Here is a 21,606-nt window from a genome sequence, read left to right as displayed (position 1 = left end):
TCAAGTAGGCTTCACTGCACAGGAGCCTGCTGAAGGCAATGTCCCCATTCTTGAGGCCAGTCTGAGTGCTGTTGGAGCCCACTAGGTTTCCTAGTAGCTGTACCCAGCAGGACTGCATAAGAGGTTGATTGGACCATGGGCCTGGGTACCAGGTGACCATAATTAGCAAGGGGAAGGTCTTTTGGCATTGTTATAAATAGACCTTTGGAATAAAGTCCTGGGCCAGTGGATAAGGATCCAGGCCCACCCGAGTCTATCCTGTGTTTTCTTTCTGTCTGTCTCCTCACTATTTCTGACTAAGTCTCTTATCCCTCATTCTCAAGAGTTCCTGGGGTAAATAAGTGTGGGGTCTGGTCCCCCACAGAGTGCCAGCATGAAAGGCCACCACTCTTAGAAATGACACCGTCTTGCCTGTGATAGTATAGACAGTTAGCAGGAGTGGGCCCCTAGGGACTCCATCTCAGAACCCGGGGGTCCTGGGAGGTGGCCCTGGGCTACACTGTCTCCACTGAGGAAGGTAAGGTTTTCAGGACTTCCTCCTTTCTCCCTATGTAAAACAGCAGGAAGGACACCCAGACGCAGACCTGTCTTCCCCTGTATTCCCTGGTCTAGGGAGCCTTGGAGCCATCCCCCTGCCTCTTACTCTGTCTTCTCTCCTGCCCTCTGTGCTCCAAGACTCCTTAGGAGTGATGTGCTGCAATGTTCCTCCTTGGGGTGTGTCTTACTTAGGGTTTCTATGGCTGTGAAGAGACACCACCATGGAAACTTTTGCAAAGGAAAACATTTCATTTAATTTAGGGCTAGCTTACAGTTTCAGAGGTTTAGTCCATCATCTTCATAGTGAGAAGCGTGACAGTGTGCGGGCAGACGTGGTGCTGGAGAAGGAGCTGAGAGTTCTACATCTCGATCCACAGGCAGGAGGAGGCTCCCCACTAGGCCTAGCACAGGTGCTGCGGGATAATGCCCTTGTACACTGGTTTAATAAAGTGCTGACTGGCCAGTAGCCAGGCAGGAAGTATAGGCGGAGCAAGCAGAGAGGAGAATTCTGGGAAGAGGAGGCCTGAGTCAGGAGTCGCCAGCCAGATGCAGATGAAGCAAGAGGAGAACGCCAAACTGAGAAAAGGTACCTGTGAGGACCTGCCCCACTGGGAACTTAGGTCACCCGTGAAGAGGTGGCCTGGAACTGAGGAAAGGTAAGTGCGTACCACTCGCCCGTTCCCCAGCCTCCCTCTTACCTGGAGACAATCAGACGCAGCGCAGCAGGGAGTCAAGTCAAGCAAGAACTCCTTTATTAATAGGCAGTAAGCCTCTTTTATACCAGAAAACCTCCAAACCCTAGGAGGGGGTGAAGGAACCAACCAATCATTTTAAAGGGCACCCTATTTACAAGTTGTTTATGTCCTGACACTATCTCTTGTTTTTTAGTATCTTATCTTAGCATAAATAACTTGAGCTAACTTTCTTTCTCACCATTTGTATCCACTCTCTGCGTAGTAAACACCTTAAAGCTTAAGCTCTATTTATCTGAATTTCTCTTGGCACCCTCTTTGCAGCCCATGTATGCCCCACAGGTACCAAGCCACATGGCTCAACATAGATAAGAATTATGGGTTAATTTAAATGTAAGAACTAGTCAATAATAAGCCTGAGCTAATAGCCAAGGAGTTATAATTAATATAAGCTTCTGAGTGATAATTTTATAAAGCGGGCCACAGGACTGCAGGGGCCTGGCAAGACCGGAGAAACCTTCCAAATACACTTAGGAGACCTCAAAGCCCACCTCCACAGTGACACACTTCCTCCAACAAGGCCACATCTCCTAATGGTGCCACCCCTTATGGGGCCATTTTCTTTCAAACCACCACAGGGAGCCCAGCTGGGTTGTCTGCAATGGGGTCTAAGGCATTGGTACTATCCCTGTAAAGGTCCTATGGAGGTGTGCTAGAAGCCCACACATCCTGACCGGCCCCCAAGACACCAGGGAAGCCTCCTGCCCATCTTGATGCTCCATAGGTAGGGGAGGCATCAACCTCTTTATACAGTCTCTGCTAGTCCTTTTGTGTTCACTCCCGCAGCTGTTCTGAGACAAAAGCCTGACTCTACAGTAGCTTCAGTGGCTACGGTACCAGTTGTCCCATAGATTCATCCAGTGCTGTTATACAGGGTGGGAGATTCCCAACCATGCTCCTTTGTAAAGCCCAACAATTCCTACCTATGCCAGGTTAGCTACACAGTCATGAGACCATGGGGGAATCACAGTGGGGGGCCCAGCTGGTCCACAAACTCACTGTCACTCTCTCTGGAGCATTTCTGACCTATTCAGGCTACAGTTCCACACCACCCCTCCTCTTTCCCTCTGAACTTGCCAGGCATTCCCCAGGTCATGAAGGGTAGATACTCTTGGGAGATCAGTTCAGTCCATGTGCGTACCATTCAGGGATGGACCACCTGCATCAGTCCATCCCTCCCTCGAGCCCAGGCCCAGGCAGCAGCCTTGGAGGTTAGTTTTGGGACTAGCTGTCATGGGACAGGAACCTGACTAGGGTATTGAAAGATCTCTAAGAATAGGTTTTCATAGGTGCCGGTGGCCAAGCTGTGACTTAAGACATGGATGCAGACTTGATCTTGCTTCTTGGGCACACCAGTAGTGCTGGGTATCCAGAGGACTCCAGAAATAGTAATGTTTCAAAGCCATGACCCCAGAAGCTCATCCAGTGGGGCCATGAGGCCTCTACTTCCAGGAGGTGCAGTTTGCTGGACAGATGTGGGGTCCAGCCAGACAATTCCTGACATGTCATCAGGCTTTAGGCTTCTCAGCTATAGACCAAGCAGGGATTCTTTGTCGATGGCCAAGACAAACCCGGTCCTCCTGTGAAGGTCAGCTCCCTGCTTGTGTTTTTCTCCTACCAGTTAATATTTCCTGATATTAGCTATGTTTCAGACACTGCATGAGGCATCTCAAGCCTGGGGGTGCCTTAGTTCACAGGAAGGAAGGACTCTAAGGTTCACAGAGAGTAGGAGCTCACCCAGACCATGCTGCCTCGGTGTCTAAGTCACCCCAACTGCTTGGGTCATGCCTCTTCACAGAAGCACAAGTCAGAGTCTGTTCCCTCTGCACATGGCCACAGCTGAACTTTTGGACCCTGGAATGGCCAGCCAAGGTGGCAGGGCCATTGTGCTCTACATGAGGAGTTCTTCCTGGTGTCACAGAAAGGGTAGATCTGTCCTAGTGTAATGGGCCTTAGCCACCCTACACTCTTGTTTCTATATTAAAATTATTCACAAGAACAGAACCCAAAATGGATACATACACATCTGTATGCCTGTCTACCTAGCTGGAGACACCCAGAGTGATTTATTATAAGGAATTTGTTCCCATCAGTGTGGAGGTTGAGAAGTCCCAAGATCTACAATGGACAAGGAGACCCTGGAGAACTGATGGCGTGAGTTCCAGTCTGAAGGGGGATGGACTCAAGACCCTGAAAGATCCTGTCTTCAACTTCAAATCCATAGGCTGGAAAACACCAGTGTCTCAGACTAAAGTATAGGACAGAAATACCTGTTTTTATTCAACTTAGGGCTTCAAGTATTCAGTTGAGGCCCAACTATATCAGGGGGAGCATCCTGCTCCACTTCCCCAGAGACATCCTCACAGACCTACCCAGGCTACTAGCTGGCCAAATACTCAGGCACTCTGTGAATCGGTCAAACTGATACATCTATCACAGGCTCTGAGATCCATGCCAGCAGCTCGAGGTACCCCAGTTTCCATCGCTGGGGTCTAGGGGGCCTTAGGGACAGCTCTGGCTGAGCAGACAAGACTTCAGGCCTATCTGAAGCCCCTCACTAGTAAGTCCCCAGGCATATACTTTATACTTTGTAAATGTTGTTTTGTGTACTTTGTAACCGTGACCTGTGTCACATACTCCCATGACGGGCACCAGTAAATGCAAACAACGCAAAGGCCCTGTGCAGGTGGGCTCCGTCAACCAGCTATGACCGGTTGAGAGCTCTGTGCCTAGGAGGGCTCAGACAACTGTCCCAGGTCCCACGGCCATTCAGAGGCGATCTGAATCGGGAGGACTTTCTCACCTCCATATCACCTGTCCCCCTTCCCCCTGTGGGAGTCGCATGGTTTCTTCCACTCTAGCTAGCTCATGGAGGTTTCTGCAGCCCTCAGAGTGTCTGGTTAGTCTAAGTCCCCTGGAAGTCTAGAATGTGCTACAGGAAGTGTGAGAGAACGACCTTCTCTTATCCAGGGAAGACTGTATTTCTTATCAAATCTACCAGTGCTGTTTGTGTGTGGGGGGTGTGCCCAGAAAAGGTAGTCAGTGGGTGGGTAGGTATGCTTGAAGGAGAGATGCTCCTCATCTCCTCCTCCCTGTCGTGACTCAAGACTCAGCACAAGAACCCAGAAGTCTTCAGACAGCCTAAAAATGGCTCCTTCCAAGATCAATACTGGCTCTTAAACACAAAAATAGTTCTAATACATTTTGAGATTCATGGGATTGAGTTGAAAATTCTGGTCTGGGGGATGGGAGTGGGGTGGGGGTAGGAGGGTGTGTGGTTGGGGAGGGAGGTGCTGGAGATTATGGCCAGTGGTCCTGAGAAGCTTCTCAGCTCAGTGGACAGTGTGGCCCTGGGTCGGGTGAGGAGTTCCTGTCCACTGGGCTCACAGGGTGGAGAGAAACTGTGGGATCAGGGAGCATCCTTGGTAGGGAAGGCCTGGCCTACAGTAAGTGTGCTGAAGATCTGGGTTCATGCATAGGTCATACTGCCCTGGCTTCAAGGACCAGCAAGCTCACATCTTTCCCAGTTGAAGCCTCTGTGATCTCACAGACAGTGAGAGGATTCCACTGGCCCAGGACACTAAGTCAGGCCAGACTCTGGTCACCGTTCCTCCCTGACCCTAAGAGTCAGCCCTCCCTGTCTATTCCTGACTTACTCACGTATCTTTGTAGCCACGCCGCCATTGTCTGTACATCAACTCACTTTGGATGTAGTCCCATCCCCATGCAATGACCGCCTTCAGGTCATACTTTCAACATGCCTGAGATTACCCCTGCTGACGCCCCGGCGCCATTTCCGGAGTCTCTGCGGAAGTGGTTCAGGGAGCTCCCAGCACACGGTGCCGACCAGTGAGGCCCAACCAGTGCTCCTTGGATGACGAGGCCATGGCGGGGAGGGGAGCAGGGCAAGGTCGAGCTGTGTCTCTGGGAGCCAGCCATGTGGGACTCTGCAGCTTTGAGGAAATGCCTTTTTCTGTCTTCAAATTCTGACTTCTTTGAAGACTTTGTCCATGGTGCCATTTGGTGGTTGATGCCTGTGTCTAAAAGCCTGTTTTGTCTGGGCTTTCGTATCGCTATGCCAACACTGTGTTCCGAGGACCATTTCTGTGGCCTTTTACTCAAGCCTCTTGCCTTTGGCTTTCCTGTTGCTGTGACTCTTGCTAAATACTGAATTTTGCTTTTGCGTCCAGTCTGGTCGTCTGTTCAGGAAGCTGATGGCCAAGATTTGCTTCTGACACTCAATCTTGTGCCCGGGCTTTTTCTAGGAGTCCCTCCCTCCTTCCTCTCCCTTCCTGAGTTCTGTCAGTGTGGTGGCACTGTTTCTGCTCTCTTTTCTAAGGGCAATGGATGGTGTGGGCTGCTAGCAAGTTCTACAGTAAGTGTGTATACACCCTCTTCCTCGGGACCTGTGAATCCTACATGGTGTGGCTGGAGACACAACTAGATAAAGGATCCTGAAGGAGGAAAGCGCTTTTATGCCATTACATGTGTCCTTGGGAGAAAAGCGGAGGAACATGGACCCAGACCTCCACAGGAGAGGTGGGTGTGAAGTGCCAGGCACACACTGGCATGAGGTAGCCATCACCTAGGGTGTTAGGGCAGCCACAGAAGCTGGAAGAGGAGAGAAGGAGCCATGTCTCCAGCCCCTGGGGAGCACAGCCCTGCTTCTTCAAAGTCTTAGTTTCTGTCTTTTGGATTCAGAAATTGTCCCTGCTGTCCTAGATGACCAAAGTGTCAGTGGCTTGTTAACTCAGGCACAGGGAACTGACACAGGTGTAATGTGAACCCTAAATGGTCTTATAATAAAAAAAAAAAAAAACCCTGAGCCAGATATTGGGGTGAAAGCTGAAAGACCAGAGACAAAGAACAAGCCACTAGAGAAACTTCTCACCACTACCGAATCCTCAGGCCGAATGGAAGGTGAGAACCTATCTCCACGAATCCTCAGACTGCAAGCCTCTGAGTCCTCAGCCGAAAGGGGCTCTAGTTCCTGTCTCCTCAGGCCTTATTTGCCTTTCTCCACCCAGCCATTTCACTTCCTTCCTAGTGCTGGGATTAATGGCATGTGTGCTTCCCAAATACTGGTAGCAAAGGCATGAGATCTCAAGTGCTGGGATTAAAGGTGTGTGCCACCGCTGCCTGGCTCTGTTTCTCTCCTAGGCTGAATCAATCTCATATAGTTCAGGGTGGCTTTGAACTCACTACATTTTAGAAGTTCTTATATACACATTGAATACTAGATAATTACCAGAAATGAAATTTACAAGCATCCTCTCCCATTTTGTAGGTTGTCTTTTTATTTGGCTGACGTTTGGATATCAAGTTTTAAAGTTGATGGAGTTCAAATTAGAAGACTCTGGTCGTACCTGGAAAGGAGCGTTTGGATTCTGCCTTACCCCCTCTTCCATGGCCTCTGAGGCGAGCAGGCTTATTTCATTAGACACTCTGCTGTGATGTCCTGTCATACCACAGGCCCAAAGGCGACAGAGCCCCCTGAATGTGGTCTGATCTTTGAAGTACCACCTGAGACAAATAAACTTTCTTCCTTATAAAGTGATTGTCTCAGGTGTTTTATCACAGGGATGGAAAGTAGCCTAACAAAGTACTATATCCATTGCCATATCAAAGTCATACAGCTTTATTTCTATCCTTTAAGAGTTGCATATCTCTCATACTTAGGCTGGTGAGTTAATTTTTCAAGATTTACTTTATCATTTTTAATTATATGTCTGTGTGTAAGTCTGCACACGTGAGTACAGGTGCTTGAGGAGGCCAGAGGTGGTGGATCCTCCTGGAGCTGAGGTTACAGGAGAATGTGAGTTACCAGATGTTGGTGCTGGGTCCTTGGCGAGAGTGGTGTGCACTTTTAAGTGCTGGGCCATCTCTTCAGCCCCTTGAGTTAATTTTTGTTTGTTTTTGATTTTTTTCAAGATAGTGTTTCCTTGTGTAGCCCTGGAACTTGATTTGTAGACCAGGCTGGCCTCAAACTCAGAGATCTGCCAGCGTCTGCCTCCCGAGTTCTGGGATTAAAGGCGTGCACCACCCCTGGCCTTGAGTTAATTTTTGAGTAGGGTGTAAGGCAGGGGCTCCACTCCACCATCTGAGGATGGAAATCCAGCTGTCCCAGCACTATTTGTTACAGATTGCTCTCTCCACACTGAGTGGTTAGCTTCCGTGCCAAAATCAATTGACCATATAAACCAGACTTTTAGTTTTATAGCATTCGGGCTATATGTCTATCCTGAGGCGGGCTGCACACTGTTGAGTGCTGTAACTTTATAATAACTTCTGAAATGAGGGCTTCATTGTCATTTTAGGCTGCTTTTTACTACCTTAGGCTTCTTGCAGTTCGCTATGAATCTGAAGGTTTTCTTTCTTTTCTTCCAAAGAACTGTGAGGTTGGAGTTGAAAGTGTGGGGGAGCGTTCTGCGTCCCAAACAGTCTTACTTCCTCTTCCACTCCTGCAGCCCTGCAGTTCAGATCGGCTTTGCACAGCGATGGTTGTGTAAGGAATCTAGACACAAATGTGAGGACACGAAGACTGCACGTAGGTCAAATGCAAATGCTATGTTTTATATATATAAAAAAAATACCGCCGGGCGGTGGTGGCGCACGCCTTTAATCCCAGCACTCGGGAGGCAGAGGCAGGCGGATCTCTGTGAGTTCGAGGCCAGCCTGGTCTCTAAAGCGAGTTCCAGGAAAGGCGCAAAGCTACACAGAGAAACCCTGTCTCGAAAAACCAAAAAAAAAAAAAAAAAAATACCACTTTTTTTTGGAGACAGGGTTTCTCTGTGTAGCCCAGGCTGTCCTGGAACTCACTCAGTAGACCAGGCTGGCCTTGAACTCAGAGATCTGCCTGTCTCTGCCTCCTGAGTTCTGGGATTAAAGGCACGCACCACTAAAATACTTGATTGGATTTTGGTGCTAATGGCAGTGGGTTCCTAGGAAGATCATCAATGTAACGACTCCCCACTCCTCAGCAAGGTGACTGTCCCTTGGCTCCTTGTCACTGCAAAGATTTTATATTTGATAGTTCTCATTCTTCATTTCTGTCTCTAGAAATGTCCCTCAAGAATAGCCATGTGTTTAAAATACTGTTATATTTGCTTTTCTGAAGTGTGTGTCTGTGTATGTATGATAAGGTTTCCAGGACCTCCAGAAGAAAGTAGAGTCCACTGTGCGGTGGTGTGTGTGTGTGTGTGTGTGTGTGTGTGTGTGTGTGCGTGTGATGTGTGCCTAGGTGTGCACTAAGAAGCCAGAGAACATCAGGTGTCCTTCTCTATCACTCTGCCTTATTCCTTTAAGACAAAGTCTCTCTCACTCAACCTGAAATTAAGGTGGCAGCCAGAAAGCCCTGGTTATTCTCATGTCTGCATCCCCCTACACACACACACACACACACACACACACACACACACACACACACACACACACACACTGCCAGGGTTGGTATTATAGGCATGTACATGGCCATGTCTGTCTTTTTACACTGATGTTGAGGATACAAACTCAGATCCTCATCTTGTGCAGCAGATACTTTTATCCACTGAGCTAGTTCCCCAGACTCCACTATCCCCTCTTTGTAAACAAGATGTTAAGACACAGAAGGGTACTCCCTACTGGCTGCCACCCAGGGGATGGAGGCAGAACTGAGATTTAAAAATAGGTCCCTAGACTTTCAGTTCAACACTGCCTTCTGAATCAACAACAAGGATCTCCCTTTGAATATTGAGTCCCATGGTTCACAAGTTGATTTCTATGTGTGTGCATGGATATGTGCACATGTGTATGCAGACATGTGGAAGCCAGAGGTTGGCACTGGGCATCTTCTTGTAACCCTCTCCATCTTATTTCCTAAGACAAGTTCTTTCATTGAACATGGAGCAGATGGTTTCAGCTAGATTGGCTGGCCAGCAAGACCCCAGGACCTGCCTGTCTCTGCCCCACTCCCCTAACACTGGGGTTATGATGTGTGCTACTGCAGCACTCAACTTTTACATGAGTTCTGGGAATCTGAACTCAAGTCACAGCAAGCACCTTATCCTCTGAGCTATTTCCCCAACCCTACAAAGCATTTTTTTTTTTTTTTTTGGTTTTTTCGAGACAGGGTTTCTCTGCGTAGTTTTGCGCCTTTCCTGGAGCTCACTTGGTAGCCCAGGCTGGCCTCAAACTCACAGAGATCCGCCTGGCTCTGCCTCCCGAGTGCTGGGATTAAAGGCGTGCGCCACCACCGCCCGGCCCTACAAAGCATTTTTAATGTGAATAATATGACTTTATTTATATATGTGTGTGTCATATATGCATATATGAATGTTTACATGTGTATTGGTGCCTCTGTGTGTGTGTGTGTGTGTGTGTGTGTGTGTGTTGTATGTACAAGCCTGTGTGTGGACATGTTTGTGTGCATGAGCCTGTGTGTGGGCATATGTGTGAAGGCCTGAGGCTGATGACCGGAGTCTACCTTGATCACTCTCCACCTTCTTCATTAAGGCAGGGTCTCTCAATTGAACCCAGAGCTTGCTGATGCCACCTTGCTCCAGTGGTCCCCTTCTTTGTTTTCAAAACCCAAGATTCCTTACAGGCCAGCATGTCAACTGGGCATTTGTGTGGGTGCTGAGGAGCTGAGCCTGAGTCTTCCCCTTGTTTGGGGAACACTTCACTCACTGTGCTATCTCCCCAGCTCCTAGGAAGTCATTTTGAGGAGTGGATCTGAGCCTCCACTCATGGTTCTACCAATGCCAGGATCTTGGGTATCCCTGACATGCACATAGTTCTCCCAGCTACTGTCACATCTATACCACCAATGCCATTTACAGATGATATCACTGAAGCCCTAAGAGGCAAAGTGAGCACACACACACACACACACACACACACACACACACACACACACACACCTTACCTCCTCGCAAACAACAGGGCTTGAACACAAATCTACTCTACTTCCTAGCCTGATAGTGATGACAGTGTCTCTGTCTCTAATGCTGGCAAGAGAAGCCTGTTCGGCAAAGCCAGTGGTACCCAGTCTGGGTCAACTCTGCAGGTCACAGCAGAAATCTGAGAGGAGCTTTGGGAGGAAGGGCAGCAGTGGAGGTTCAGTTCTGGCTGTAGGCTGGGCCATCTTTATCTATCCTTCAGAACATACGCGAAGAGGAGCTTCCCACAGGCAGGAACATGGATCCTGGAAGATCTCCTTAGAAAACCTGAAGCAAGAAAGATTCTTCTAGCCCTCACCTTCCTCCACAGGGGCCTTGGCAGAGCACACAGTGCTGGGTCCCTTTCTGCATGCTGGCATATAAGCAGGATCATGTGGCTTGTCATGGACCCTCTCTTCAGTACATTTCTGGCCCTGTTGTATCAAGCACGGGAAACATGTTAATACAGAGTCTGGAAACATTAGGAGGTGGGCATGGTATAGTGATGATTAAGAACCCCCCAATAATTATTCTGAAAGGGGCCATAACACGGAGGACGGCAAATTACATTGACTTTGCTCACCTGTGCAGGCAGCAGGGGTATAGCAGTTTGGAATCGTATTGAGAAAGAGCCTATGGACTCACCTGGCTTTGTGAGCACGTGGGCAGTGTGAGGACTTTAGTACCTACCACAGACACTGTTTTGGGAGAAAGTGACAATGGTGCCCACCTCGTGTCCACAGAGGGAGGAAACGGAGCTGCAGTGAGGAGCACAGGGCCTGCAAGCTCCACCACAGAGCCAGGCCACCTGCCCCCCAGCCCAGCACTCTGGAACACCCCAGGCCTCTTTCAAGGAGCATCAGGCTCCACAGCTATGGCTCCGTCCATGCTGGGAGCCCAGGATAATGTAGTGTTACATATTGCATGAGGCTGTCTGCTGCTAAAGAGCATCAGCAATTCTTGCTTACAGGCAGCCCCACCTCTGAGCTCCGTGCTCAATCTCCTGACTTGGCTTAGCAGATCAATAGGCACCTTGGGGAGGACTGGAGGGATCCACGTAGGTCCACAGATGAGATGACTCTGAATACTTTGTGCTAGGAAGTAGAGTCCATGGACAGTCTCATCTGAGGTGTCCTTAGCCAAGGGCTCTGGGTAGTAAAGGACAGTCGTGTGTCATGTCACTGCAAGGCCAGGCCAGGCGAATGTGGTGATGTCCCTTCATTCCTGCTCTTGGTGACAATGCCCCTCTACTTCTTCGGTCAGCCCACCATGGCCTACCTTACCTCACGGCGCCACCCCTGCCATCAACCTCGACCCTGCTGGCTCTGCAGCCTCCAGCCTAATGCCTCGATTTCCTGTGCTATCAGCTTGGCATGGGTGGCCTCAGATGAACACCGTCAGGACTGTCCTCATTTGACAAACAGGCAACCAAGTTCCCACAGGCGTCTGGCCTTCAGGCTCATGGAGACAGCTGGTGTCCGTGCGATGCCTGACCACATTCCCCAAGGCTGCCTTTGACTTTACCATGGCCTGTATGGATGAAAGAAGGCGTGGATGCTCCTCAGGAGGTGACGAGGCACCTTCTGCTAGGGCCCCTTAGAAGGACACCTACCTTCTACTTGCAGATGCTCGAGCTCTTGCCATGGCGAGGCTGGCCAAGTATGGTAGCGATGGCTCAAGTCTGGCAGAAGGCATTGATTGACAGGAAAGGGGGTATCGTGGGGATTTATCAAGGCGACTCCACATAGTTTAAAAAGGAGGTTTATTTGGGGGTAACTTATAGCTAGTAAAGGGGTCGGTTACAGGATCCGGGAGAGGTGAGGTGCAGTCCAGCTGGGTTCTCTGGAGAACTCTGACTTGGTTTGCCATCCAGCATCCAGCTTTACCAGGAACCAAGAGGGCCGATATGTCTTAAGGGCTCCTGTGCTGGCCACGCCCCAGGGGCAGGTCTTAGGTAGGCATGGCAGTTACCAGAAGCCTCACTAGGGTTAGTACTTCCAGGTCAAAGCTACACACTACATGAGGGTTCCCTCTTCCTCATGGACTTGTGTCTGCTCTCCTAAGTCCTCTGAGCTGGCCACTTGGGGAGAAGCTCTGAGCTTGTCATCCGGAGGAAGTGGTGCTGGCATTTGAATCCCCAGTGAGCAATGAAATGAAGTCAGCATAGGGAAGGTGGCCTGCATCTCAGCAGTGTAGCCAGGACGTACACCAGCTACGTCACCGCAAGGTGACTGTCTCCTGCAAGAGTAGTTACTGCCTTATAGTCGGACAAAGCCCTGTTCTCTTCCCCCTCCCACCCTGCCTTGTAGCTTCCCAGCTTGATCTGGCCCTAATTTAGGGGCAAGCTGCCTCCCACCCACCTGCCTGTAGCGCAGAATCCCCGGGGAACTCTTAACTTGCTGGACTCAAGAGATCCAGAGACTAGTTCCTGCCCTGCCTCCCATCTGTGACATGAGGACACACCAGATCACCGCCTGATTTCCATCAGCACCGTGTCTCAGAGGGTCCCCAGGGGTCTGTGGAAACAGCCTGGCCCCTGGCCCGGCCCAGGGAAGGTGCAGTTTCACTATTGCTCTTCTGTCTCCAGATAGGATCGTCATCAATAAAAGTGTCTCCATATTTCATTAAAGTCAATTACCGATGGTTTGTCTGGGGTGGCAAAGTGCTGGAAGCCAACGGGCAGAAGCTTCCTGGGAGCACAGAGTCAGCTCTGGGCCTCAGGGGAGCAGCCAGACACCAGGCTGGGGACTGGCGCTGGGGATTCCAAGATCCCTGCACCTTGGAAGGGGCCTGATCGTTCCCAGCTGTTCCTGGCTAGCCCACTGAATCACGAGTTAGGCCCAGCTAACTCCATTCCCTGATTAGATGACAGTCTGGTCCTGGCTGTAGGTCTCACAGGGCTATGAGTGAGCACTCATGGGTGGGAATGTCAATTCTCCAGCCTCCCGGGCACGGAACAGTGGGGTGTGAGCACAGTCGGTGTCCTGAGGCCTGGCTGGCTTCCAGGAGGTGACCTATCCTACTCTACATTCTGCACCGTTAGCTGGAACTTCCGTAGCGTAATGACAGCATCCTGCCAAGGACCAGTTAACAGGTTCAAAGGAAGTATGACTGAGGAGCAGCACTGATCAGGGCTGGGACACGGGGCAGAGTTCTCCTACCCACCCCCTGCCCAGAGCCTTGTGCTCTAGCTTCAGAGTAGCGCTGTGCCTCTGATCCCCAAGCCCGTAGACCTGTCACCAGGATGGATACAGGGATCGCTAAGCACAGAACAGCAGACATCAGGGCTATAGGAGTTCAGAGAGGGCCTTTCCCCTCCCAGAGGTGTTCCCATGTCTCCTCCATGCAGGATGGCTCTTAGGCACCCCCAATGGGGCAGACTAAGTGTGAGCACCCTTAACTCTCCTCTACCTCTGGGGTGGGCTTGGATCTTCTTGTCCCTCCCTCTTGCCTTCTGTCTGTCTGCGGCTCAGATCTGAGGTCCTCTGCCCCTCTGCTGCCGGCCTCTCCTCCTAACCCCTGTGCTAATGGGACACATCCATTAGGGCTGATGACAGGAACTGCCACCAATGCGATGTCCTTTGATCTCTCTGCAGCAGGAAAGAGAAAGGTCAGGAAGTGGAGGTGACCTTTTCTCACAGCCGGTGTTGACTGAGTTCATAGACCAGGGTGCTGCCAGCAAGGGACAGAAGAATCAAACGTCCCAGGGGTAAGGGCCTGTACCTGTACGAGACACTCTTCAGAGGAAGGGATGGGCTCGGGGCGTCATGGAAGACATCCAGAGGGGCCCATGCACCCCAATATGCCTAGATCAATCGCAAGGAGGGCGGGAATCATTTGTTTCCAAAGCCTCCCTGGAACTCCCTCCTCCCTGAGAGGGAGGGATGCCTCTCTCCAGGAGCAGCCTGAGGTGAAAAGCCTGCACTAAGGGTGTCTTTGGATGCCTCCCTTTCTTCTATTAAGGGTTCTCCTCTGGTCACTCTTGCCAGTGAATTCCTCAGAAGCCCCACCTCAGAACCTTTCTGGAGAACTCTAAGGCCTTGTCTCTTCTAACACAACCTGCATCTGAAGAGACTCTGGGCAGCTGGCCTGGCCTGAAGGGTCCAGACTATGAGCCATGGGGTGCACTAGGTCTTAGTGTCTGTTTTCTTTTTGGTGCAGGTGCCCCTGAGGAGTTCAGCATCCAGGCTGCCTCTGCCTGCCTTACCTGGGATTTTCCTGTGGATGCAGGTCAGCCAGTGCTTAGGCTCTGACGCTGAGCAGCCGTCCCCACCCAGTGGAGGGACATTATGTTAAAATGTCACTAACTTCTGTCTCACCAAGGATAATGACTTTGGGGGCTAGTGACTGAACAGGAGGGGGTACAACTGGAGACCTTTGTGGTCCATAGCATCCCTGAGTATGGCCTGCTGCTCTCATAATCAGCAGCCAGTAGATCAGTGAGACAAGAGAGCCTTAGCCTCCAACTGATCCCCTGGTTCCTAAACGATCTCCTGGACAATGGCCTCTGTCCCAACACTGTGGAGTCCAAGCTATGGTCCAATGCAAGGCCAGGAGGAGTAGCTGCTCCCATGCGATGCTCTAGGCCCACCCTGCCAAGAGCCTCCAGATCCCTGCAGTAGTGAGGCCAGCCTCACGAGTGCCCCCAGGGCATGCCCGGAGTGTTCATGCTCTGCTGCAAATGTATGTCCCCACAGGAGGGCCCTCTTGAGAAGTGTATGTGAACATGACTCATCCTGGTCCAGGAGATGCCAGACATGGGTCTCCATGAGAAGAGGTCAGATGGACAAAAAGACAATCATGTGAGCAGAAGAATGACACAGAGAAACAGCCGAGCAGAGAATAGAAAGCTGAGAACAAAGACAAGTGTGGAGGCAAAGGGGGAGCAGAGAAGGAAAAGAAGGGTGGCGGCAGAGCCATGGCAGACATGAGTGAGCTGGGGGCCAGTGCAGTCACAGCTGAGGTGCTGACAAGTGGCTGATGTGGGTGGGTTGGGGGGAGATGGCAGCGGATCTACTTTCCAGGACATTTGGGGTCAATCACTGTCAGACACTGAGCACTTCTGAGAGCCAGGACTGGTGACTTGGGTATATGGTTGGGACCCTCTTAGACACTTATTTCTATTCAGGGACAGAGGGGTCTTCAAGGTCAAAGTCTGAGTCTTTTTCAGGGACAGCACTATGACCAGAGGGGGTGGAGTTTCAAAACTAAAGCCGGGAATGCTGCTGACCATGAGCTCAGAGCTGCGCTTTGGAAGGATTGACCTGTCTTACAAGTGACCCCTGTCACTCTTGCGTTATTCAAGACAAGGTGTCTAACCATAAGTATGTGTTCGCAGAGACTGGTGGACCGGCAGGGTGGGTCTGAGCAGGGTGGGTCTGAGGTCCGGCAGGAAGGAGGCAAGAGTGAAAGCTGGGCCAGGGCTCCTGGGTGTGCCGGAAAACCCAAACATAACACAGCAACACCCCCGTTAGATACCTTAGTCTCCTCAGGTCCCTGGGGAAAGCTTTTTGGGGGCTTATCCAGCCTTAGAGCCTACAAGTACTATAGACGGTTGGCCCAACCCATACCCCGTGGGCAGTGCCTGGCCCACCTCCCATTTCTGAAGAGGAAGTTGCTCAAACCATCAGCTTGGATTCTGGTACCTGGTCCTCACTGTGTGAAACCCAGGAGGGCAGATGGTTTTGCCCACTCTGAGGTAGGACAGGGAATGCCCATCCCCTAGGGTCATTAAAGGCTGATCACTGTGGAAAGACGGGCATGTGAATGCCCTAGGTGGCCTGAGTGCTGGGCCAGCGGGAGCGGGCGAACCCAGACCGAGAGCACCTGTCTGATGCAACTGAGTCCAGTCAATACCTTGGACTCCAGGAAAAGGGAGGCTCAGCAAAACCGGGCAGCTCAGCCCCCACCGAGAGGCAGAAAGCATCCCGGGGGGCGGGGGGGAGAGCGCTGGCTATAAATGCCGAGGGGAGCATCCAACAAGGCAAACTAATGGTCTTCAATGGGCGAGGCAGACAGCTGGGAATCACAGGCGGACCTCCAGATCGATACTCGTGTGCTGATTTGCTGAAGAGGCTTTTATGAAGTTTACGCAGGGTTCATTGTTAAATACTCTTATGTTCAAAGGATGTGGGCGGCCGTATTAATTCCTTTTTCTTTTACAGATCAATAATTACATTGCTTATTTGCTTAAAAGGCTCAGGTCGAGGCAGGGGTGAGGGAGGCGCTCAAGGGAGCACGGCTAAAGGTCCAGAATGCATCGCGTTGTGTTCGACGGCGGCACGGGAGTGATGGGGACCCCTTGGGGGACCCTCCTTGCTTAGAGTTCCCTTCAGCCCCCAAGCTTCCTTCTGAGTCCAGCTCCAGTCTCCTTGGGACTCTATTCTTGGTACAGAGCAGTAGGGTGACAGCTTCTAAATGTGGCATGTCCTCCCACCTCTGTCCTTCTCTACAGCCCACCCCAAGGGCCCAGCTCAAAGAAGCCAGGAGGGAAAAAGGGCCTCTACGGCCTGGGTGGATGCCAGCCCAGTCCTTACAGCAGGAACAGCCGGGGACGTAAGGAGCTTGTACCCCAAAGCAGGTGTCACACGGGCAGGGGAGAAGGCAGGCAACACGAGCTTTTCCTAGTTTGACTGTTGTTATTAGATGCCAGGAAACCGAGGCATGGGCGTGCATGCTGTGAAGCTGGAGGCTCCAGGGCCAGTGGGGCCTTGTGTGTTGCTGACAGCAGTACTCTCCGACTTGCTGGTAAGGTGCTTTCGTGCCTAGGAAGCCAGGTGGTCTTCTTGGTGGGCCTGTGAGGTGGGAGGCCCCAGTCCTGGGGCTGCTCATGCCTAACCTGGAAATAGGATCTTGAGTTATGCCCACTTGGTCAGCTTGTAAGAGGCTCAGCTGGAGGACTCTGGTCACCTCATTTCATCCATACCCAGAGATCACGCCGGGCTCATTTAAAACAGGAAAAACAGAAAGGTGGCAAGACGTATTAACTTCTCTTGTGAAGACGACGATGTTTTCTTGTTCAGGCTTGTAGCTGTGGGTGGCTTGTGTGGGGCGGCCACATGGGAGCTGAGTGGTGAAAAGTGACTAATCGATTAATATTCTCTGCAGTGGACATGGTACCACGATGTGGTGGCACATACCTCACACATCATCAGCTTCACATGGACCATAGTAGAATCTGTTTGTCACTATGAGTGCTGTCCTGCTTGTGAACTAGTTTACAAAATCTCATTGAAGAATGGTGTCTCCTGGCTGCATGGCTTCTGGGCTATCCCCTCCAATCTTGCACAGGTGCAGTCTCGGGTGTGAGCCATGGGTTGCTGGGGGCCACATTTTGATCCTGTGTGCTTTATTCCTCAGCCCTGGAGAAGCTCCCACGCTAGACGTAGAACAGTCAAAAGGAGAAGAAACTTCTCTGGCCCAGGCTCAGGGTATCGGCATGCAGGGAGATTGTAGTGGTGTTTGCTCTGCCCATGACCTTGGGCTATTCAGCCCAAGGAGGCAGTATGTCCAGCCATTGTATGTGACCTCTCATAAGGAATTGGAGAAAGGTCACATGCCCCTTCTCCCTGCTCCTGTCTGTGAGGTGGATTCACTCCCAGTCAGATCAGAGGATGACTTCTGCTGTCTACTCCGTTCTGCAATCATGAGTGTATTTCCTCAATTTATATCTTAATAAATTCTGTTACCCATTTAATAGGCTCATATGGATTGATCATAAAAAGTGGCATCCAACGTGGGGCACGAACCCACGACCCTGAGATTAAGGGTCTCATGCTCTACCAACTGATGTCATGGTACCTAAGAACATTACTCATTGAACAGCTTTGGACTGAAAACTCTTCAGGACAGTTCTAAGACAAGATGGTCCATCATACCACACTTCTAGCCAGAATCTCAGACAACCTTATCCATTTCTGAGACTGGCTGCAGACTCTATGGCTAGCCCTATTGAGGCCTATCTAAGCTTTCTTACAGGACCCCACAGAGATACTGTCAACCCCCTAAACAGAAGGAAGCAATTCTAAAAAATAACCCCCCTCTCCCAAAGGTTTCATTTTTCTCAGAGTTATGGGAGGATGATTGTAGGGTTGGGGGTGGAACAATAAAATTTGGACTCAGTATTCTCTTTTAGAGAAGAAAAAGGGCAATGGATAGGTATAGGATATTAAGGTAGATTGTTGTATTTACTTGTAAACCAATTCAGTAAGATATCAGCCTTAGATAATTTGCACTGATATGGATTCTTGTATATTGATACAAATATAAACTATTCTTATATTCCTATTTAAGATAATCTATATGTTGATGCAAATACAAAACTATATTTGTTATATTGTATACATATTCCTACTCTTGTTTGAAATATTTTCATTTCCTGATCAAAGGATGAAATGATAATAACCTCCTGGTGGGGTGTGTACAATTTTGCATATTGCACTATACATTCCTACCTCTATTTAAGCTATTTTGTGTATTGTCACAATTTTGAGGTCATTGTCCTTATATGGCACATCTTCTATACAGACTGTTTATCTTGTTAATGTGAAGCCTAGTCCTTAGGTCATTTAGGTAGATAAGACTTACTGAACTATAGTCACCCATGCTTGTCATTTCTATAGTTATGTTAATTAAGTTCTCCAGATTTACAGAAACATGTGTCAGATGGATAGGTAATCTTCAAACACTTCATAGACCTAGAGAATATGGCATGTAAATGTTTTGATAACTTAGAATTCTGTTGACATGAGACACAATTGCTCCTGGCAGCACCGATCTGATCCTGAGAGAATGTTGGGCTTCTGAGACATTTCGGTTGGGAAGTTTGTCTTCTTTTTGGCACAAAATGGCCTGCTGGGCAAAGAATTGCCCTTGCCTCAACTGATGACAGTATGCATGCTGTCCTTTCTGGATGAGCAGGACATAAGGAAAAGGGACTTCTGAACTCTGCCAAGACAGGGTAAGATGGTCTTTTGAAATCCCTGCTTCTGAAAAGGGTCTGTCAGATACTCTAGGCCTGTAGCTAATTTTAATTCACCAACAATGCTGAGAAACTTTAGGTGATGTCCAGGCTGCCAGATGTCTCTGTCTACTCTCACAAGATTTCCGAAAGTTGCTTGCGTCCATCTCTTGTTCTCTCAGGTATTATTTTGTTCCTTCTCAGGTCTTTGATGGAGTTGAAGACTAGATAGTTACCGTTACAATCTTCTTATATATTAGCTAGAACATGTTAGTACTAGAGTCAGAATCTTCAAGATAGGACAGTTATTGGAGCTGTCCTATTGGAGCAATTTCAGTAATTTGCCATTTACTTTCACTCTGGACATTTCTGGACATTTGGCATGTCTTTCTTGTTTGATGTTATTATTTGTGGCAGACCAGCTCCCACACTTATTTACCCTAGGAACTCTTGAGGAATGAGAGATAAGAGAGTTAGAAATAGAGGGAGATAGCGAGAAAGAAAGAAAACACAGGATAGACTCAAGTGGGCCTGGATTCTTATCTACCGCCCCAGAGCTTTATTCCAAATGTCTATTTATAACAATGCCAAGGGGTGAAACAAAAGACCTCCCCTTGCTAATTATGGTCACCTGGTACCCAGGCCCATGGTCCAATCAACCTCTTATGCAATCCTGCTGGGTACAGCCACTAGGAAACCTAGTGGGCTCCAACAATTCTTGTTGGTTGTAGTTCCATTTTTGTTTATATTATTACCCTTTGTTTTTTTCTGGACAATACTTGATAATCACTCCTGGTTTTTTGTTTGTTTGTTTGTTTGTTTTTATTTTTTGAGACAGAGTTTTTCTGTGTAGCTTTGCACCTTTCCTGGAACTCATTCTGTAGCCCAGGCTGGCCTCGAACTCACAGAGATGCGCCTGGCTCTGCCTCCCGAGTGCTGGGATTAAAGGCGTGCACCACCACTACCCAGGGATAATCATTCTTATTTTATATAGTTTGCATTAAGATTAGAACCTTCATGGGGCTGGAGAGATGGCTTAGAGGTTAAGAGCACTGACTGCTCTTACAGAGGTCCTGAGTTCAATTCCCAGTATCCACATGGTGGCTCACAACCATCTGTAATGAGATCTGGCGCCCTCTTCCATGTATATAATTAATAAATATAAATAAATAAATAAATAAATAAATAAATAAATAATATTAGAACCTTCTTATTTAGACAAAAGGGGAAGTGTAGTGGTGTTTGCTCCACCCATGACCTTGGGCTATTCAGCCCAAAGGAGGCAGTACTTCCAGCCTTTGTATGTGACCTCTCATAAGGAATTGGAGAAAGGTCACACGCCCCTTCTCCCTGCTCCTGTCTGTGAGGTGGATTTGCTCCCAGTCAGATAAAAGGATGACTTCTGCTGTCTACTCTGTTCTGCAATCATGAGTGTATTTCCTCAATTTATATCTTAATAAATTCTGTTACCCATTTAATAGACTCATGTGGATTGATCGTAATAGGGATCCTCTCCAGAACACAAGTGGCTGTTGCCTATTCAAGATGCAGGGAAGGGCTTCTCCAGAGCTGCAGGCACCAAGGGTGAGATCTTGGAGTTTCCAATTCTGAATAAGATGTAAGTTCTCTTGGCCTAGGCCCCTAGGATAACCTGTACTGTTCTCCTTATCCACCAGAGAATCTTAACTTCAGACCAAGATGACGTGGTGGGAAAATGCTTCCCCAGGCCCCAGTGTGGCCATGGGGTGGTGGAAGGAACCAAGTGGACAGAGCCATCCTGCACCCCATCCCCCAATGCTGATATCCTCAGTCTAGCTGGTAACAGCTCCAGGAGGGCAGAGCCTTGATGGATAATGAGACCGTTCTCAAGAACACTGTGTGTTTGGCTGTCATGTATCCTTAGAATGCATGAGTACTGGTCCATTCGCTTCTAGCACACCATCACACTCTTAGAACAATTGCTCCTCAAATAGAATTACTTCCTACAATTACCCTCTACAGAGGCAGGCCCCAAGAGTTGGGAAATCAGTGCTGGGAGGCCAGAGCCAAATTAAACCAAGACCCAGGCTGGTATGTGTGACTTGAGTGTAAATGGGGATCCCCAAGGCCTAGCCTGTGCTACCTTGTTGCCAACCTAGCCCTTTGCCTCAGCCAAGAGAGATGATACAGGATGAGCATGAACACTGCTTGGGTAGGAGAGGCTGGAAGGTTCTTGAGAAACATAGGGAAAAGGGACCCTGATCAAGTCATGTTCTGGTCCAAGTGGGGCTGAGTCTTCATGGCGTTGGAGTCCCACACTATCTCCCCTCCCTGATTGCCTCACCCTATAAAGATAAAGTGGCTCGATGCTAATGATACTGATAAGAATTGCATTGAATAAATACTCTCCTAAAGACATACATTCCTTACTTCACTCAGTCTCTACAGTAGCCATGTAAATGGG

Source organism: Peromyscus leucopus, chromosome 3 (assembly GCF_004664715.2).
Source record: "Peromyscus leucopus breed LL Stock chromosome 3, UCI_PerLeu_2.1, whole genome shotgun sequence".
In the NCBI taxonomy this organism is placed as follows: domain Eukaryota; kingdom Metazoa; phylum Chordata; class Mammalia; order Rodentia; family Cricetidae; genus Peromyscus; species Peromyscus leucopus.
Note: the sequence above shows the minus strand (reverse complement) of the source record.